At 40.4% G+C, this 14,671-nt stretch overlaps 1 long non-coding RNA gene across 1 annotated transcript in view; it reads left to right on the top strand.

Annotated features, from left to right (window-relative positions):
• Nucleotides 1-14,171, top strand: part of LOC137227124 (uncharacterized) — a 95,822-nt gene extending 81,651 nt beyond the window's left edge. Inside the window, exons 2-3 of the long non-coding RNA XR_010944714.1 lie at nucleotides 13,823-13,884; nucleotides 14,005-14,171. This is a non-coding gene — a long non-coding RNA (uncharacterized lncRNA). The remainder of the gene's footprint in view (nucleotides 1-13,822; nucleotides 13,885-14,004) is intronic.
• Nucleotides 14,172-14,671: the final 500 nt, after the last annotated feature.

Genomic DNA, 14,671 nt, shown 5'->3' with positions numbered 1-14,671 from the left:
AATGGAGGCCCATGTATAATAGTTTAAATATTTTAAAGTTATCAATTAAGCTTACAAACTGTTGAATAGAATATGCTCTATTCTTCCACCTTGACAAATATACCTCCATAATGACTTGGAAGGCCAGACTGGAATCTAGACTTCTCTTTTTCCTTGGAGACATTGACGTGAGAAGACCCAGCTTCTAGCCCTAGAGCACGATCATGGCCCTCCTTTCCCCTTGGCTGGCTCTGTCCCCCACCCTTAGGGCCTCCCATACACGTCTACACAGACTCACACCCATACTCTGTCCACCCCCTCCAGCATCCCTTGACCACCTTTAGGTCTGGGCTAGAGACCCTGGTGGTGAGGTTCACTCTCAGGAGGATGATGTAGGGTGGGACCTGGGAGCAGGCTGAGGTCTGTTGGGGGCAGGAAGAATACTCTAGAAGGTGATGCAGCCTCTGGGCAGTCTTGTACCCTTGGCTCAGTGGACCTCTCATCCCATGGGGAGGACCTAGAGCAAAGGTTTTTCTTGCCCAGGTAAGATGTGGTAGAGCCCTGCCAGATAGAAGAATTGCAAGAAAGTCTGTGGATAGTTTCCTGAACTGTAGTACATGCAAAAACCAAGTTCAGTAAGCTCACATATATTACCAAAGGTTGGGGGAATCCAGGAAAACCTCCATAAAAGCAATTTAGTTAGGTCTTAAAGGATGGGTAGACATGAGAAGGAAGACAGAGTCTCCCAGGCAAGATAGTATTTGAGCAGTCTGTTCAGAATAGACAAGGTCAGAAAGGAACTCAAAGTTTGGAGTACAAGATGGTAAAGAAAGGATGGAAAAGGTGCCTTGATTGCTCGACTAGGAGAGTGTTATGAGCTGAACCCTGCCCCCCCGCCAAAATATACATTGAAGTCCTAATCCCCAATACGTCAGAACATGACCTTACTTGAAATTAGGGTCTTTGCCAATGTAATCAATTTAAGATGAGGCCATTAGGATGGGCCCTAATTCAACATTACTGATGTCCTTATACAAAAGGTAAATTTAGGCACAGAGACAGACGCACACAGAAAGAGAAGTCTATGAGATACTGAAAGCAGAGATCAGGGTGATGCTGCTAAAACCAAAGAACAACAAAATTCACCAGCAAACCACCAGGAGCTGGGAGAGAGGCCTGGAAAGGATTTTCCCTCACAGCCTCAGAAAAACCAAAGCTGCTGACAACTTGATCTTGGACTTCCAGCTTCCATAACAGTAAACCTCTGTTATTTAAGCCACACAGTCTGTGGTTACAGAGCCTGAGCAAACTCAGAGAGGGAGTTTGCCTATGTTCTGCAGAGGGTGGAGAGCCATGGAATATTTTGGAGCCAAGACGTAACATGATCAAAGCAATGTTATCGGAAGATTAATGTAGCAGGTGTGAAACGTGGCAGGTGATAGAAGGAGCATGACTGGTGTTCGCAATGGCGTTCGGCTGCTCTCTTAGCAGCCAGCTGTGGGCAGGTTCTTCAGTCCTTGCAGGCTGATGAATGTGCATGCCAGCCGTGGACAGCATGGTTCCCGTCTGCTTGTTGTTCTCTATCACGACTGTAAGCTCCCTAGGACTGGCAGAGCTGGCATTGATGATTTGTACAGCAAGATGAGAAGGGCTCACCTCACCCAGGTAAGACAGCCATCCATCTGCTCAGCCTATACATCATCCTCTCCGTGGATTTGGTGATAAGGAGTGGTCCAAACCCACCCATTAAGCCAGCCACTGAAGAGGGTCCCATAACTTCAGTGGGGGTTCCCATGACTTTAATGGCACAGAATCTGGGGCTACTTTATTGCAAGGTTAATGAAATGAGAACAGACATAGGAAAGAGGAGGGGCCCATCCACAATCATATTTTACCTGAATTTGCATGGTCACAGGCTTACCACAAGGGCTTAATTTAACTTGTCTCCATCCAATAACCAAATTACTTGTGTTGACTCTAGGCTCCTATGGGAAAGTCAATTTTGTTCTCTGTCCTCACACGAGCTTGGACCTACCAGAGACTTCAAGAGAGGAGGGTACCTAAGGGCAGATGGTAGTGTAAGGAGAGAGTTTGCAGTGTTCTCTAAAAGATAGGAGATCAATTTCACAGCAAAAGCAACATTAACATTTGTGACCTCCTCCCCTAAAAGCCCCCTGACCTCTTTGACTGTCTTATGCATCTGACACAGCAGAGATTAGGCTATGCCATGACAATGCACAACTGAAAATCTCAGTGCTTGGAACATTCAAGGTTTAGTTTCAGCCTATTGACATAGATAGCTCAGAGCAGCAAGGCTCTCTGCTCATCTCTGATGCTCAGAGGCCAGGCCCCTGGGGCAGCTACCAACTTAAAAGCTGTCCAGTACCACATGGAAGGTCAAAGAGCTCTGTGAGGCCTTGAATTGAAAAACAAATATTTAGCATGGAGGTGATGTGTTTCACTCAGCTTCTAACTCATGGCCCACCTAGACCTAATGAAGCCAGAAGAAAGGGCTGTTCTATTCTTGGATATGGAGTTGAGGACAGCAAGGCTTGTTGGTCAGCATTGGTAACTATCACATCCCCATAATCCTACAACTCAGTGTTATCCTCCCATTTCACAGATAAGCCTCAGAGAAGCTGCATGACTTGCCCAAGCTTACATAGTGAAAATTGGAACTCAAGCTAATGGATTCCAAAGATTATGTCTTTTCACTCTCATTTGCCTGTTTAGCATTCTCCCTTTCCCTGTCTCAATCTCTCCCTCTCCCCCACCATCACACACACACACACACACACACACACACACACACACTTCATACACATATCTCTTCACCTCTACCTCCTTTTATTTTTCAGCTTTTAAAAAATGAGTGCTTGGTACAAACAGGATTCCTGAGCTAAAGATAGCCCTCATTCAACTGGAGGTCGTTCTGCACTCAGATGTTCATCTTTACAAATTGAAACCGAACGCAAAATACTCAGAACTCAGTTCAAAGTGCTGTCAACATAAGAATAAATAAAAAGACTAATTTTTGCCCCGTGTCTACGACTGCCATTATTTTGCATAACATCAAAATATTTAAGAGGGAAAGTAGGAAAAAGCTTAACTCTTGTAAGAATTCACTCCACAAACAGTGAGAATTTGGAGATTTGTTCTTTGCCTTTGGAATTTAAAGGGCAATGTTCTCATTCCGTACATCACTGTGGTATTCCAGCGATGTATCAAAGCTAAGGCTTCCGTAGACGTGAGCAGCTTTAATTGCAAGGATTTCAACTGTTTTAACAAATAGTTACAGATGATAAAAATGCCAGCTGGGCTATGAGATACTAGTAGCGTTTGTGCTTTAATGTGTAAAACTATTATAGCTCTATCGTCAAGGCACCAAAAGCAATGAGGGAGGATGACTCAGAAAATAAATATTCTGAATAATCCTGACATCAGAGACAGCTGACAGGAAAATGTCTTTGATTACAGGAGACACTTTGGGAAAGTATCAGTTGTTGTCAACTCTTGCCAGAATTGCAAGTGACCTTGAAAAGACCAATTTTGGTGGAGCTGTGTGAGGGGAAAGAAAATTGCAGTGAGTTGATGAGAGAAAGTCTTTTATGAAGTGGGGCTGTGAAATGACAAGGAGAATTGGAGAAACAATGAAAGGAATGTGGTATTGAGAAAGGAGTTTTTTTGAATGGGTAACATTAGACCTTCTATTTTACCACTTCAAGTGAAATGTGGAAGCCTCACTCCCATTTAGATCCTTTTACGTTCTCTGTTTTTATCTTTGTCATGAGTATCATATGGTGTTATAATGTTTGCTTCACTCATCAAATACAATTTTAAAAACTCATGAGATCATGAACATGAGACCTGTCTCCATTTATTTAACGTTGTTTAATAGAATTTTCTGGTTGTCTCCATAAAGTTCTTGCATATTTTTGCTAGATTTATTTTTCATTGTCACACTAAATGACATTTTTAAGTATATTTTATAATCATTTGTAGCTGAATATTAAAGGTAGATGATTTCTGGGTATTCATTTGTATCTAGCATCCTTGCTGAGCTGTCTTATAAAAGTTATAAAAATGTGTCTCCAGATAGACTCTCTTCAGTTCATTTGTAATCACATCAGCCATGAAAAGTGAGAGTTTTATATTTTTTTCTTTCCAATCCTATATTCTGATCTATTCTTCCTGTCTTAATGAACTGAATAGAACCTCCAGGACCATAACAAATAAAAGCAATGATAATGGACATTCTTGTCTTATTTATGATTTTAAAGGGACTGTTGTTGGTATTTCACCCTTAAGTATATTTCCTAGAGATTTCTGATAGACACACTTTATCAAGTTAAGGAAGTTCCCTTCTACTCTTAGTTTGGCAAGATTCATCATAAATGAATGTTGAATTATATAGAAAAGAAGGGGAAAAACTCATGAGCAAAAGTACAGTCTAGTTTGTGTGCCCATATTTCTGCTCTTTCCACTTTTCCTTCCACCATCCTGATGCTCCAAGACTCTTTCTTTCAGAGTCTCCTTTCTGTTTGAAGAAATTTTCAGGGTGTGTCCTCTAGAGACAAATTCTTTCAGGTCTCTTTTATGATTAGGAAAAGGTCTTTATTTTTCTCTTCATTCCTAAAGGATAGTTTTGTTGGATTTAGACTTCACAGTTGACAGTTCTTTTCTCTCAACCCTTGAAAAATATTGTGGCTCATCCTTCTGGCCTCCATGGTTTCTGATGAGAAACCCACTGTCATTTGAATCAGTGTTACCCTATAGGGAATGTGTCATTTTTCTGTGTGTGTGTGTGTGTTTAGATTTTAGAAGTTTAATTATGATGTGCCTTGGCATGGGCTTCTTTGTGCTTATCCTATTTAGGATTTGTTCAGCTTCATGAATCTATAGGTTTGTGTCTTTTGCCAAATGTTGGGTGTTTTAAGCCACTATTTCTTAGAGTATCCTTTCACTTTCATGCTCTCCTCTCCTTCTTAGACTCCAATAATATGAATGTTGGATCTTTGTTATGTAGTCCTACAGGTCATTGAGGCTCTGTTCTTTTTTTCTCAAATTATTTTTTTTTCTGTTGTTCAGATGGGGTAAATTCTATTGATCTGTTTTCAAGCCAGTTGCCTGCACACTGGTAAACTGCTGATGAAAGAAACTAAATAAGATTGATTCATAGGATTAATGTCTATTTGGGGTCTGTAGCCATGATTTAAAATGAAACCAGTAAGTCCAGTTGAATAACAGTTTTTACATCAAGGTCTGCTTGGACACAGATGGGAAGAAGAATGATATTTAAGTTGAAGCAGATTAGGGTTTTGGCAGGTAACTGTAATGAGGGACAGGATATCAAGAGAGTTGATTGTAATAAAAACTCATTGAATGGATAGTCTTGGTGGAGGTCAACTGTTTTGCAACTAAAAAAATAGGAGTCATTGTTCATGTTTTGGGATGCTCAGAGTTAAGATTTTATATAATGGTTAGCATACCTTTCAGGATATGATGGAGGATTGACTGGCTGAAGTGAGGGAGAGGAGAAAGTAGATGAAGGTGAAAAAGTAACAGAAGGGTGATATATGGTGATGTATGGGCCATCCAGAAGATGATCTATTTATCGTCCAAACAAAACACTTTTGAGGAAACTCTTGAGAGGTGTCAATACTAATTATTCAAGAACAGTAGGTCTAAATTGAGGCTGTTCCAGAGAAACCGAGATATATGACCACCTTAGTCACCCATAAGGTTGGTGACCCTACTGTGAATGGTCACTGGAATACAGTAAGGTACAAAGCTGTGGCTGGGTCTCATGTCTTCAATGACTAGGGAGATAGTGGCAGTAAGCAATATTAGAGGGTGGCAGAGACAGATGGAGTACATCCTTAAGAATCAAGGAGTTTTGGTTAGGAAGGAGGGAAAGGAAAGTTTGGGAGAAGCAATAAGAAGGAAGAGGAATCAACTCTACTTCCTGGTCTTAAGGGAGGCAGTACATGAGGAAAAAACCAGCATCATCTTGAGATGTCTGTAGTGAGGATGGTGTACCTGGAAGACGGGCAGATGTCCAAAGGTGAGAGCAAAGGTCAAAGGAGAGCTTGAGGGCACAGGGTCCAGCACACGGTGTGATGAGAGAGGAGGATGTACCATAGGGTCACATTGGCTCTTGCAAGGGCGTTAGGGAGGGGGAGGTAAAGGATCCTTAGACATTGGATCTTTGGACAGCTATCAGTGATAAAAGCAAACAGGGATGAAGCATGATGGGCAAAAGAGAGGATCAATCCATTTGAAAGCTGAGCTCGATCATAAGGCCTCTCATTACAACTCATGACACTGAGGAGGGAGGGGTAAGGGCAGGGCAGGGGTGGGGAGGTGAAGTTCCCACCGCAAGAGCCAGTGGTGGTGTGAAGACTTCAGATGGTGTGTGCAAAAATAATCCTTGCCTTGTTAGTGCTGTCTCTTGACCTGGCATTTCCCTTTACATTCTAAAGAAATGTTTCACTTCCCATTTTACCCTCTGAACTTATTTTGCTCTACATTTAAATGAGCTATTGTGTAAAACATATCCTCCTTTTCCTCAAGCTTCATTTTCCTAGAATTTGGACATTTAAGAATCATGTTATAACAATTGAACCAAAAAACAATATTTAAATAAGCCTACTGGATGACAATTGTCTGGTTTACTCAATAATCAATAAGCGTTCTGCGAAACCTTTACATTACTCTCAGGCATAAGACCACTATGGAGAAATTAGGAAATGGGAAAGTGTTGATTAAAAAGAATTTAGCATCTTGGCCTGCATAATAAAAAGGAATATTGATGTTCTCCATCTTAGTGCGTTTTCCCAAGAGAAATCAGAAATTCTCTTACTGGTTAAAGGTAAAAATTCCCAAGTCAAGTTTAAAGGGCCAATAAACAGGAAGCTAAGTTCTGCTGGTCCATATAACGTGAACAGGACGTAGTGGGTGGTTTGAAAGAAGGGGGTTCAGTTTCCAGGAAGTGAATGTAAAATCCTTATCACTGATGTTCAGCCTATGTGGATGGCAGCCTCTCGTGCAGTGGTCACAAATGAACTTAGTTTATGACCCCATGTTGGTCTCAAAATGAATTATCTTCTAGCTGCTGATCCTTCTGGGTCACTGAGAAGAGTTATTAATAGATAGCTTCCAATACTTCATCAGACTGTTTTTGCTCACACCACATCTGACACCAAATGTGTGAGGTTTTTTTCACACCAACAATCAGTTTTTAGTCTCCAGTCCCCCACTGGGTGTGGTAAAATTCAATTGAATTCTGATACTAACTACCCAGACTTAGCCTAGATCCCACAGGTGTAAGAGCCCACTCAGTCCTACAGGACTGTCCTCACTTCAGATGCCTGTCACAAGTATTGGATACCCCCATGTACGCACACTTCTGTCCAACTTGACTGCAATGTCAGGCGTTCCCAAAACTGCTCTCCCTTCAGGTTTGGTGATTGGCTAGAGTGGTTCACAGAACTCAGGAAAATAGTCTATTAGAAAGCGTACAACTCAGGAATAGCCGGGTGAAGAGATGTGTGTGACAAGGTATGGGGGAAGGGAGGCAGAGCTCCTATACCCTCTCTGGGTGTACGACCCTCCCAGCACTTCCACACTTTCACCAACCCAGGAGCTCCCCCAACCCCATCATATAGGGGGTTTAATGGAGGTTTCATTACATAGGCATGATTTGTTAAGTCATTGGCCATTGATGATTAACTCAGTCTCCACCTTCTTTACTTTCTCTGGAGGGAGGCCAGGGATTGGGACTGAAAGTTCCAACCCACTAATCAAAGCTTGATCTTTCTGGAGAAGAGCCCTCATTTTTAAAGCTATCTTGAGGTCCCCAGCCACCAGTCTCCTCATTAACAAATAAGACACTCATCACTCTGGAGAGTCCAAGGGTTTTAGGAACCATGTGCCAGGAAGCAGAGGTAACAACCAAATATGTATTTCTTATTATGCCACAATTTCCTAAACCCTGAGTGTTCTTCTGCTAAGTATGCTTAAAAAAATTCAGAGAAACTGGAAAATGTGAAGAGTTAAATTTAAAAAGTTACTTTGGGAATTCCCTGGCAGTCTAGTGGTTAAGACTCTGCACTTCCACTGCAGGGGCCACGGGTTCATTCCCTAGTTGAGGAACTAAGATACCACAAGCCACACAGTGTGGCCAAAAAGTAAATAAATAAATAAAAATAGAAAAAAAAATTTTAAGTTATTTGGTCCAACTTTTATTTTTCTTTATGTTTATTTCATTTGAAAGACCCTCCATTATTGTTTTCACTTCCAGTCAACTCCAGGATGCAAATTGTTGAGATTGGTTTAGCCCATTCAGTAAGAATCTCTATAGTATTTATTATTATTTTTTATTTTTATTTTTATTTTTATTTTTTTGCAGTATGCGGGCCTCTCACTGTTGTGGCCTCTCCCGTTGTGGAGCACAGGCTCCGGACGAGCAGGCTCAGCGGCCATGGCTCACGGGCCCAGCCGCTCCGCGGCATGCGGGGTCTTCCCAGACCGGGGCACAAACCTGTGTCCTCTGCATCAGCAGGCGGACTCTCAACCACTGCGCCACCAGGGAAGCCCTCTATTTTTAAAATACATGAGTTACAAAATTAGTTGCCAACTTTTAAGAGCCAGAAAAATCTCATATTTAAAATATCCCAACATCTTTTTTCTCTTGGAAAGCTGTATAATTTTACAACTCTATGCTTCCCATTCACAGAAGGCATGGACTCTCCTTGTCACCAGAGGCCTGCCAGTGCCTCATACCTCCTATCCCTGATCAGTCTTACTAATTTCTGTTGACAGATTGTCCCTGTAGACAGCTGAGTCAGTGACTACAGCTTGCAGATAACACTCATCCCTCCAAATGATTCAGTGAGTCTAACATATGTACCATTTTCATTCTAAAGTGCATGAGTGAGGTGGCAATTCCTAAAGGTGACTAATATCTTGAGCACCTACTCCAACATCCACCTGTACCAAGGAGGTCCCAGGCCCTGGGGATGCAGAAGTGAAATATACAGCCCCTACCCTTACTGTTTGCTGGAGAATAAACCCAACTTCTTTGTGGTCTCTGATTCTCAGTGTCTACCTGGGGCCCAATTTTAATGACCACATGAAATCTCATAGCCTGCATATCTAATTTCCAGGGTTCCCCTCTTTATCATATAATCTAGCTACACTTTTCTTTATTCTGATTTTTATCTACTTACAGCTCTATTTCTATTGTATTTTATCTATACAACCCCTTTGCATAAGAAGGCAGGATATGAATAAATAAAATGTAAATAGACAATTCTAACATAGCCTGATAGCTGTCATGATAAATGTACAACCAGAGTGATTTCAGAATGCTGGGGACGTGAACTGAACTTAGGCTGGGGATGAGGAAATGATCTCCTAAAGGATTTGACTTACATGAAAAGCTACATCTAAAGTGCCAGATCTTGATGAGAACTGTTGTGTTTCAGTAGCTGCAAGCACTTCTGTGTGGGTGATTGATAGAGTCGAGGTGTGCAAGTGGCAGAACTTGAGTCTGGAGAGGTGGGCAGAGGTCTGATCACAATGTCATCGTTAGAGAATTTAGAGGTTTTCTAAGACCAAGAGGAGCCATGGAAAAATGCTAAGTAGAAGAGGGGCATCAGCAGATCTGCTTCTTGAAAATTCCTTGGTATGAAAGGCAAAAGGAAGGAAGTCATTTGGAAAAAGAGAGAAATTGATCAGCTCTTGCAAAATCACTTCCAAATTCTTGTCATACTTCCACTCCAGGTAATGATGAGCTGCTTAATTGGGACCAGTATCCACCCCACCCCAAGGAAGATACCCTGGGACCCTTGGGCATGCACACCAAGGGAGGGGCACGGAGTGTGTCTGCAGGGAGGTCACTATGATCAGCTCAAAACTAGGACCCTCCAAGTGTCCACCAAGTGAACAACGGGGAAAAGTGCTCCATATGTATGTCGTGGAGCACTGCACAGCACTGAACATGACCAACAACATGGATGATCCTCAAACTCATATTGGTAAATGAAAAAGTAAAATAAAATAAAAATCACAGAATAGAAGGGTACACACAGCTCACCCACAGGCAAGTCACACTCCACAGCTTAGAGATGTAGGTATTGGTGATAAAACTGGGGAGAAAAGCAAAGAGTGTTTCCCCTAACATGAGCTTAGTGGTTACCCCACAAGGAAGTAGGAAGGAGGACGTGGATGTTATCCCAAAGAGACAATTCAGGGGCTTCTGGAATTCTAGAATGTTCTTTTCCTTGACCCAAATACTGGTTACATGGCTTTTTAAAAATATACTGTATATTTGAGTTTTATGCTATTTTCTTGTGTGTTGTATTTCACAGTTATTGTAAATGGTTTCTAAACATGGGTGGAGGCATGAACTAAGGTAATGATTTACGAAGTAGAACTTGAGGGTTGGACAATTGATGGAAGGGGGAAACCAGGAGCAGGTAGGATCCAGGATGATCCTTAGATATCAGGTGAGATGTGACACCACTCGCCAACATGGGTTCCAGAAGGAACAGATCTAGTGGGCTTGGAAGAGAGGAGATAACTTAAATTTTAGACTCATTTAAATGAAGATGCTCAGATCCACCAATAAAATGGATATTGGGCTAGGGCTCAAAATAAAAATATAGTTTGGAGTTTCCTATTCTAGAATCATCAGCATCAGCAATTAACTTAGGATGTCAAGTAATGCAAATGTGTAAGATTGTGTGTGTGTGCGTGTGTGTGTGTAGATTAAGCAGAAAATAAAATAGGCCTTTGGACATCTTCTTGAATCTAAACTTCTAGTTTTAGTGAAATGGTGGGGATGGAAGCCTTGTATCAGAGCTAGAAATAAATGATAAAAATGAAAGAAGAAAGTGAAGCAGGTTGGCTTCTTTTGAAGAAGGTTTATAAAGGGAAAAAGGGAGCTCAGTTGTTCTCCATGGAGAGGCTTGTACTCACAGGGGGATTTCTTCCCTCGTGTCTGTTTGTCACTATGGTGGGTTCTCTTTCTATGAAGCAGAGGAGGTACTGACACAGCAATGTCTGCAAAAAGAGATGGGATACAGCACTCAACTGCTGGAACCTGTTTGGAATAGGAAGAGAAATATCCTCCCACAGCGAAGGGAAGGACAGCCAGCCATGAAATGGTGGATGCAAGGCAGGAAATGGAATCCAGAAGTTTTCTGGTTTATTTTAGACTGCTATAAAAGCCCAGAACTTAGACATTCCAGGAGGTAAAGTAAGTGACTTAAATGACCTCTCTCGATTTTACTCCCAATCTCAGGTCTGTGAGCTTCCAGCATTACAATTTATTCAGAATTTATGCTTTGTAAGGGGACCAAGTATCTGGGGAAAGAAACAGTACAGCATCAACTGACCTCTTAACCAGTGTTTCTGTAATTCAGCTTAAGATTTGCAAAAAGCCACAGTTTGGTCAAAGAGCAAATATCCCTTGTAAAAGGCAGCAAGGTTCATGTTAAAAGATGAAACACTAAAGGAATGCCCAGAATTATACCTTCTTCTCTTCTTTTTTTTAAAAAAGTGGTCATGGTTCCAAGTTTTCCCTTGAAGACTATCCTCTGGTTAGTATTTGGAACATACAGAAAAGGAATAGATAACCTGATGAGACTACAGAAAAAGAAAATAGATGCTTACTACTGTCTTATAACCACTGCTGTGCCAAACCCGTTAGATAATGTGAGTTGTAGTCACACAGCTTATCTACCTTTCAACTCTGACTGGGACAAAAAATAAAATTCTGTTGTATCAACATTGCTACAGGTGCTAGAATTCCTCTCAGAAAATATGAGCAAGCATACCTTGGAACAAATTTCTTATAACCTGCCATTTAATGTTACCAAAAGCACCTTGCAATATTTGATTGGCCTCAGATGAAGTGTGTTGCAAATAGGATACATAAATTTAACTATTAAAATCTCTATTGGATTTGGGGCTAATATTTCATTGATCATCTGCCATGATTTGGAAAAACAAAAATAAAACACTATAGTTCCAAATACAATTTAAAAGCCAAAATGGATCACATTTTCAAAAAGCATATCCGCTGGTAGAATTAAAGGTAATTTTAACTTTCTTCTTTATGACCTTCTTTATTATTTGATTTTATTTTACAACACTCATGTTTTACATGTATAATGCAAAGAAAGAAAATGAAACATCTACAATAGACATGCTCTCGATTGCCTTCCAGTCAACCAGTCTTGGAGATAAACTACACTGATGCTCCAAAATGACCACACACTTGTGTTCTAACCATCTGGGATGTTGACATGCGTCCAAATTGTTGGGCTCACACACACACATGGATTTAAGCAGCTAAATGGTTTGCTTAGTGTGAAGAATATCAGTGCAGAGGTATAATGGATGCCAGGGAGAGCCATAGTCACAGAGAGAACCTCCTGCCAGCTGATGACACCAGATGAGTTGGCAGTAAAGACAAAGTCACACTAAAAGCCCTGATGGTCCTAGGATGATATTTCCAGGATATGCCAGCTGCCTTTCAAACATCTGGCTGGGGAATAGAGAACACATATGTCACCGGAGATCATGTATGAACACATACAGCTTATATCTGTAAAGAACTATTCTAAGAGCGTTCACAGTCTGGCCACATTTCCACATCAACACCCCATAAGCCCTCATTTTAGCCCTTACCATGAGTCAGCTGTGTTTTTGCCAAGCCTGTTTATGCCCATTCTATTTGTTATCTTTATTAATTCAGATAAGCCAATCATAAGGATAATATCAGTTGAGAGCTTACTGTGTGCCAAGCATAGCAAAACTCATTTAACTCTCTTAACAATTCAATCATTAAAATACTATTATTTTACTAATAGTAAAATATACTAGTAGAGGGATAATTTAGGAGTTTGGGATTAGCAGATACAAACTGTTATATATAAAATAAACAACTGTATAACACAGGGAACTATACTCAATGTCTTGTAGTAACCTATAATGAAAAAGAATATATATATATATATATATATATATATATATATATATATATATATATGTGTGTGTGTGTGTGTAACTGAATCACTGTGCTGTACACCAGAATCTAGCACAACATTGTAAATCAACTATACTTCAATTTTTTTTTAATGTAAAAGATTAACATCAAAGAGATGACATGTCATGTTGATAGTATGTATCCTTGGTGTGATGTGATGAGACTATCTCTTTTCCTCTGTGGTTTTCTATCCCCAAAACCATAATTCAAGTCTAATTATGAAAAAATGATCAGACAAGTCGAAATTGAGGGATATTCCCCCAAATACCTGATCACTACTCTTCAAAACTGTTAAGTCATAAAAAAACAAGTTGAAAGCCTGAGAAACTACCACAGCCTATAGGAGCCTAAGAAAATATGCTGACCAAATGTAAGGTGGTAACTTGGATGGGATCCTGGAACAGAAAAAGAACATTTGGTATAAACAAATAGAATTGGAAAAATGTACGGACTTGGGTAAATAATAATATATCAATATTGGTTTGAGTATTGTGACAAATGTACCATAATAATGTGAGATGTTAATAAAAGCAGACACTTGAGTATAGGGCATACTGGAACCCTCTGTACTATCCTCAAAATTGTTCTGTAAATCTAAAACTATTCTAAAATTAAAAGTTTATTTTAAAAATACTATTATTACTTCAATTTTTTTCAAAAGTAGTACAGATAGATTCAGCCCAAATTCTAGTTTAGAACCCAAGCGGTCTGGTTTTGAGTTTTCTCAGTTAAACACCAGCAAGAAAGGAGTCAAAACAGTTGACATGTGATGCATTTTTCTTTCAGTTACTGTGGGTGGAAGTGTGTTCCTAGAGGAAAGATAATAAAGCAAAACTCTGGACTTTCAGGTAAACACTCTCCAGACAGTCCCTGACTTATAATGTCTCCAACTACAATTTTTCAGCTTTACAAGTGATATGCATTCATTAGAAAGCTTATTTTGAATTATGAATTTTTATCTTTTCCAGGACTAGCGATATGCAGGAAAATACTCTCCAGTGATGCTGAGCGGTGACAGCCAGCACAGCTCCCAGTCAGCCACGCGATCACAAGCGGAAACAATGAATCCACTCGCAACCATTCTGTACCCAGACTTCCACTGTTTTTCACTTTCAGTACAGTGTTCAATAAATCACATGAGCTATTCAACATTTTGTTATTAAATAGGCTTTGTGGTGGATGATTTTGCCCAATAGTAGGCTAATGTGTTCTGAGCACATTGAAGGTAGATGAGGCTAAGCTTGGTTGCTCGGTAGGTTAGGAGTATTAAATGCATCTTCCACTTATGATATTTTCAACTTACAATGGGTCTATCAGGACGTAACCCCATCATAAGTGGAGGAAGATAATATTTGTATGGAGGAAAATCCCTGTGGATGGACCACTTTGAGCAAGATGTCCGTGGATTACAATTGCCTGCCTGTGTAAACAATTTACATTTATGAAGCATGCTGCCTGGGAGATGTCACATAGGTATCTGACTCAAGACCATCGGATGGAGTTGGGTTGTATCGACGAACCCTGCTATGTGCCCTCTGTTTTACTTCTCAGCAGCTTCCTGCTATTTATCTTAGTCTTCTTCCCGTGCAGTTTAACAGTTTAGGAAACGCTGTACTTCACCATACACTGTGCCTT

This window comes from Pseudorca crassidens, chromosome 7 (assembly GCF_039906515.1).
Source record: "Pseudorca crassidens isolate mPseCra1 chromosome 7, mPseCra1.hap1, whole genome shotgun sequence".
Lineage (NCBI taxonomy): Eukaryota > Metazoa > Chordata > Mammalia > Artiodactyla > Delphinidae > Pseudorca > Pseudorca crassidens.
The sequence above is the reverse complement of the archived record's forward strand: the minus strand, read 5'-3'. Positions and strand labels throughout refer to the sequence as shown.